Source organism: Siniperca chuatsi, linkage group LG14, assembly GCF_020085105.1.
Source record: "Siniperca chuatsi isolate FFG_IHB_CAS linkage group LG14, ASM2008510v1, whole genome shotgun sequence".
NCBI lineage: Eukaryota > Metazoa > Chordata > Actinopteri > Centrarchiformes > Sinipercidae > Siniperca > Siniperca chuatsi.
This window is the reverse complement of record NC_058055.1, coordinates 3,640,084-3,646,980: the sequence shown is the minus strand read 5'-3', so window position 1 is coordinate 3,646,980 and position 6,897 is coordinate 3,640,084. Positions and strand designations below refer to the sequence as shown.

Below are 6,897 nucleotides of genomic sequence, written 5' to 3'. Positions count from 1 at the left end.
AGAATGAGGGTGCTTGGGTTCGTTGTAGTTCAGGTGGATACCACAAAGGTGCACCTAATGAGTTTCTACTCAATTGTAAAACCTTTTGACAGGAATATTTAACAATAATGAGACCCAGAGATGGTTTTTAGTTTAGAAAATAAATGGGTAAAACCCTTGTTTAATGAATCAAAAGGATTTGGCAAATGAAATATAAAACTTCCCCTAAAACACAATATAAAAGTCCCTAATTATGACAAAATGTACAAAAATAAATAACCAAAAGATATCCCAAACAATTAAATAATAATCTTAATCCCTTTAAATCACACGTTTTATACCAAAATAAGGGGTGTAAAATCTTCCTCCCTTATATCTTTCCTAAATATTGAGAATGCACAGAGAACTTTACAAAAACGTGTCAAGTGTCCTGTAACAAGTGTTAGCTAATGCAGTGTTGGGCCCAGTCACACATACATGCTCACATGTTCCAGTTTACTCACCACGGTACCGATTGAACGAAGAAAAAAGAGAAAAAACAACGTTGCAGGCCTGTTTTGGTCTCGCAAAACATTGAGTGCGCTGAACTGACACTTACAAAACATTGAGAGCGTCGAAAAGACTGGTCCGGATACGCAGGTGCGGTGCGATGAACCAACAGCTCTGCCTCGTGTGCGCCCGCCGTGGGCTAGCTAGCTCGGCTACCTCCGATCGCGGCGTCCGCTCCGTCAGACGGGTCGCCGGCCTCGTTTCTCAGTCACAAACGGTCCCCTTCTCTGAACCTCCCTCTCAGTTTCGTCGACTTTAGTGGCTCTTTTTAGCGTCTTTTTCCTTCTCTCTAAACGTGCGAGCGTCCCGTGCTCCCCACGGGTCCAGCAAGAGAGAGCGAGCCAAAAAAAAACGAGCGAGGGAAAAACTGCTTCCAGCACTTTTCATCCGTGTCGCTCTATCCCGTCACGTGTACCCCGTTTTAACGTGCATGCAGCCAAACACTACTGACAATACAGCGTGAATACTCAAATGACCAATAAAAAAGCGGTCACATAAACACAGGAAGGATAAAGTAATAAAAGGATAGCTGCATAAAACCTCTGATAATATTATTTAACAAAATAATATAAACTTTAACCTTTAGTTTTAATCACTGTCATGAAATAAAATAACAAATTATTGATCTCCCTTTAATCATGTAAAATAAATTAGTATTTACTTATTTGAAAATCAGTTGTCACTTATTTACTTAAAGTAAATAAACGTTTACATTTTAATAGTCATGTCACTGGGTTTTGAGAATAAGAGGGATCAATCATAACCCACCCAGTTTACCTTACACTATAATACCCGAATTTACCACTGGGCTACATGACATTGAGATATTTTCCATTGGATGTGATCCCTCTCCTAAGTTGTTTACCTGCCCCTTTCTCTTTGTCTCTGTCTCCATCTTCCCATTTCTCTCTCCAGATTGTTCCAGTGGGAGAATAGTGGACTTGAGCTAGCTTCGGACATCCACCAGAGAAACTATACATCACATCAGAGTACACACAGTAAGTATACAGTTGTACACTAACCTTTCCCTCATATAAACAAGATAGTTTTAAATTTCAAAAGTTTCTAATTAGTCATTGAGATATTTTCCATTGGATGTGATCCCTATCTTCCTTAAGTTATTTACCTGCCCCTTTTTCTTTGTCTCTGTCTCCCTCTTCCAATTTCTCTCTCCAGATTGTTTCAACATTGAATGATATCAGCATCTAGACCTCCAAGACCCCCCAGCCTCCCCACTGACCTGCTGCCTGTGATCTGTGACCTGTGTGAGTACTTAGCATCCCTTCACCCTGTCTTTAAATCCTCACCCCTCCTCCATTTTCTATCTCTGAAGACCAATGTCACTGAACACTAATGAGTTAATTAGTTTTAGTAGATGAGATAAGGATGTGTGGGTTTGATTATTGTAAGTAGAGGGAAAATTCTTAATGTATAAGCATGGCTTTTGCCTTTCCCCTCTCTTCAGATCTGTACTGGGTTGTCAAAGTAAGCCTGACACAGATCACCAATCAAGCAACAAAGCTGGAAAAAGCCTAAGACCCCGAAGGTTTCAAACACACACACACACACACACACACACAGTTTTCGACTCAGGACTTTAACCCCAAGACAATAGTGGATGTTCAAATGCTTTATCAAAAAGCATGTACTATATTTTTGTCTTTAAAGAATTAAAGATTATATACTTATAATCTTGTTCACTAGCTATGATTGCACTAAGCAAAATGGGTCTCACACTGGTCTTTACCTGTGGCCTTTAAATCACTAAAACCGCCCCTGCATACATGCTTGAATGAATACCATTCAGAGAGCCTATCACTGATCTGCAGCTACTCAGGAATATATATGAAGCTGATTTGTGTATGTTTGAAGTCCTTGAGCTTTAGGATTGCAGTCTCCTGCAATACTTTGCTCCTATTTATAAGTGGTGGAACACATACCTAGATCTTTTACTTAAATAAACTAACCAGTACCACAATGTAAAAATACTCCATTACAAGTAAAAGCCCTCCTTTTAAAATCCTTCTTAAGTAAAAGTGCAGAAGTATTATCAGCAAATTGTACTTAAAGTATCAAAAGTAAAAATACTGGTTCTGCAGAAAAATAGTGACTGATATATAATTATATATGACATTATTAGATTGTTCATACAGATGCCTCAGTGTGTAAACAGCGTGTTACTGTTGTAGCTGGTCGAAGTGGAGCTAGATTTTACTACTTTAAATACAGTTAGATAGTTTAGTCCAGTTCCCAATCTGGGAAATCTGAAACATGACCTCAAAAGGGCCTCAAGTAGACACTGCTTTTTTGTAAGAGGTCACAAGCCAAAAAGGTTGAGAAACACTGGTTTAATCTCTGGTTTAAAATAATGCATTATATTTTAAGTTCATCATATGTTTTTATGTAAAATTATAATCTGAAAGGCAACTAATAATTTTAGCTGTGAAATAGTAGTGAAGTCAAAACTACAATATTGTTCTCTGAAATGTAGTGAATAAAGTAACTAAAGTTGAACTTGAAATTGTATATATACTGTATATGTAAATGTACTCCTATTTATTATCCACCAATAAAGCTATTCGTAAAAATGTTTTATAATGAATGCTTTATCAGAAAGTGGTAGTCAGTTTTGCCTCTTTCTACCACCTCAGCACCAATAAAGTGGTGAAGTGACTTTCTCTCCAGGACCAACCTGCAGCTGTTTTGCTTTATAAAGCTGCTGTGCCTCTGAGTTGACAGGAACAATCCTTTGAGACCATTTCAGGTTTTTCTACCATTTTCTGGTTTTGGAACTCTAGTGTCAAAAACAAAAAATGTTGGATGATTTTTTTTGTTGTTGATGAAAATACATTATCAAGCCTCCAGGAGCTGTTTCATCATCAATGCCTGTAAACAGACCCACATCTATTCTCTCATTCATTCAGACTCTACACATCATCCTACCACCTGCTGTCATGCTCTCTTTGTATACTATCCTGGAATGAGTCCAGCATACTCATTCGCATCTTTTGCAATCCTTCTGTAGCATTCTAGGATTGTCTAATTGGTTAGAAATATTTTTAATCTGCTTTAGATATTTAGAAAATAGTAAATTAAGAGTTTCAGTTTTATTACCTTCATTTCTACAGGCAGGTGGGATGATGCACTCACATAAACCCAACACTGACCAAAAGGTACAGCTTTCCTTGCTGAGACAATTAGGTCCTTGTAGCTCTGAGTAGGTGAAGTCCCCATCCTGTAACACCTGTCATTTGTCTTGATGAGCTGTCTACCTTGGAAAAGTCTGTAACTGTAAAGGCCTTGTAGGTGTTGAGGAAGCAGACAGAAAAAGCAAAAGCAGCAACACTGTGCTCTGGAACATTTAGCTCTGTGTCCTTTCCTTTCACTATTTTCCTCTATTGTTGATTAATTCAGTAAAGCGCACTGTGGCTGCAAGTCTCACCTTGAGCTCACCAGTATCCACAGACATAAGATACACTCAAATTCCCGAAAAGATCCGCAGTATCAGTAAACCAAGAGTTTACAGCTGGCTAGCAGCTCTGTGAGGCTGTAATTGTCATTGTAAAGAAAATTAAACTAAGATAAAAGTTCAGGTCCAAAAGCTTTTGATCTTCTGCAGTTGTGTTGAAATAAATATAATAATAGGACAGAGGGTGGTGTCAGAATGAAGGTTGTGGTGAATTGGAGTAATTAGAAGACCATTCAGCTTCTCCTACAAAAAGACTGCTGGTATTTCCAGTCAGGAGTTTCAGAGCGAGCAAGGCTGAAGTTCCACGAAGTTCTTCTGTTTTGAGTTGTAGTCCCAGGGCAAAAATTCATGTTGGAGTCATTTGTGATTGTGAAACTGTGTAAATTGGGGATACTGAGTAGCAGTGAGAATCATACTGCATTTTTAGACAGCAAGTCTGCTGTGTTGAGTCTCTCCAGCTTAGCCACTCTGGGACATCCTCTTTTACTGTGTGCATGCATTTTAATGTACTGTTGGTATCTGTATTTTAATATAGCCTAGCTTCTGCTCTCTTTTTCTTCTTGGGGTTACCGTTATTTTTTCATCTATGGCAGTTATTTATTTTTCTGAATATTCATTAAGGGGCCTGTGTGTGATGTGAACACTATTGTTCTGTTAAGACTGAACTGATTTTATTGAGTTTTATTACATGGTCTTCTTAGTTTGTTTTTATTGTTCAGTCAGTGTGTTATTTGAAATAGTGTTAACTGTTTAAAAGTATAGAACTTAGCATTTTATTGTGGTTCTCTGTTAAATAATATTAATTTGTAAAAATACTGTAGCTCTTAATAATTTATCCTGTCGTGCTGTCTGCTCTCTCTCTCTTACTGAGGTGCTCTACCCATGGCAAAAATAATTATTCTAGATATTTCTAAAAGGGCATTGCCCCTGTTACACTATATATATTATACAACATGTACTTCTGTACACTTGAAAGGTCATCAGTCTTTTCATCAATGCAAAGTAGCACTAAACACAAAGTACAGTAGAGGCAATTTTGAAGGTATTTGGTCATAAACCAAAGTATAATTAAGACAGGTGATCACCGAAGTTCACAAAGACATGGCATGACATGCACCAAATTTCATGGCAATCCATCCAATATACTCAAACTACAAATGTCAACCTCATGGCGGCACTAGAAGAAAAGTCAGGAGACCACCAAAGTCAGTGGGATTCATCCTTTGGGGACCATGAATGTCGTTACAATATTTAATAACAATCCATCCAATAGTTGTGGAGTTATTTCAGTCTGGACCAAAATGGTGGACTGACAGATCGACAAACATTGCTGTTGATAGAGCCAAACTACTAGCATAGCTAAAAAGCAATTTCAGACTAATCGGCCCATAATGTATCCTTAAGTAGTTGTTATTTTAATGTTAAATGGCTTCATAATTGCAAATCTAACTGTGAGGATTAAAAATTTTGAAATAGTCGAACATAATAAAACCCATAACAGAAGTACTACTGGGACACTACTAAGGTAGTGAAAAAGGGGAGTCTCGCTGTGCTGGGTTGTTACCATTTGGAGCCATATTGACAAACTGCCATCAATGGGGGCATTGATCCCCTCCCTGGTCCAGACTGAGGGCTCCCAGGCACATGATAAACCTGTTTCCACATTAGCCATTAGCTCTCTCAGCAGGACACACAGACATGTGGAAAGCCCCTATATGAAGTCCACTAACAACACATCAGGCAGCTGAAAATGATGTATTCATGTATGGTGTAGTCATGTTTCTGACCAGCTATTTCAGTATGGGACACATCTCATCTCAGGAACATGCTCCTGACTTTCTACAGACTGATTCATTTATTTCAGTTTCAGTAAAATGCCACAGCAAATATTTGTCCACTATGTCATGATTATATTTGACACTGGTATGGTATGTGTCTTCCCTGTTAATGGAAATGCAGTCCAACTTCTAAGTTGTAAACAGTAAAATATCACTGCCTCCTGATACTTTATGTGAGCCTATAAAGAGTGTGCTTTTCCTGTCAGATTTCCCCATTGTCCTCCACACTAACACTGCATGTAATGGACTGCAGAATGCACTCTTTATATTTTTATATATTGTACAGTGACATAAAGGTAATGGTACATCAGACTTCAGCAACAGGTCTTAAATGCTATCCATTAGTAAAACAATCAATCACTGCTAGAAATTGGCTGTTTATGAACTCAGAAACTGGTAAATAGGCCTTTTTCACTGCATATATTTTGACATGTCACAGTATGAAAAGTACAGATGTAAATTAAAAAATGAATGGTGGCTGCATTCCATTTAGCTGCTTTAGTTTCAGGAACTTGCTATTGTGCATGCTCACTCACTGTCATGGCTTACTGGGACACTTGACTGGAACAAAGACATCATTAATGTTAGTAACACCTGTGCTTTTTCTTTTTTTTATAAATTGTATTTATTGTCTTTTGGTACAAATAATTATCAATTTCCAGTCTCCATTCTTGACCTCTATTATGTTTTTGGTAGTTGTCCATTATTTTTATATGCTATATATTCTGTCAAGAGAACATTCAGTATAGATTTTACATATGGGAAATCTGCATTCTAAAATCTATCCACCATCACAAAAGGCATATTACGTTCCAGGCTTTTTAATAATGTTAAACAACCATCTCTAAAATGAAATGAAAAATATTGCTCCAATAATTTGATATCCTCGGGCAACTCAAGAACATATGAGCTAATGATGCTGGTTGCACGCTACAGTATCCACATGAAGGATCTATTTCTGGAAATATCTTATTGAGCTTTTGGTTTAACCAATGTAAACAATGTATTATCTTAAACTGTAGAATGCCATTTCTTGCACACACTGAAGAGCTATGAATCTGT

At 37.6% G+C, this 6,897-nt stretch overlaps 1 long non-coding RNA gene across 1 annotated transcript; it reads left to right on the top strand.

Annotated features, from left to right (window-relative positions):
- Positions 1–341: 341 nt before the first annotated feature.
- Positions 342–2,479, top strand: LOC122888088. The gene is made up of 3 exons (XR_006380651.1): positions 342–1,526; positions 1,705–1,793; positions 1,994–2,479. It is a non-coding gene; the product is annotated as an uncharacterized LOC122888088 (long non-coding RNA).
- Positions 2,480–6,897: the final 4,418 nt, after the last annotated feature.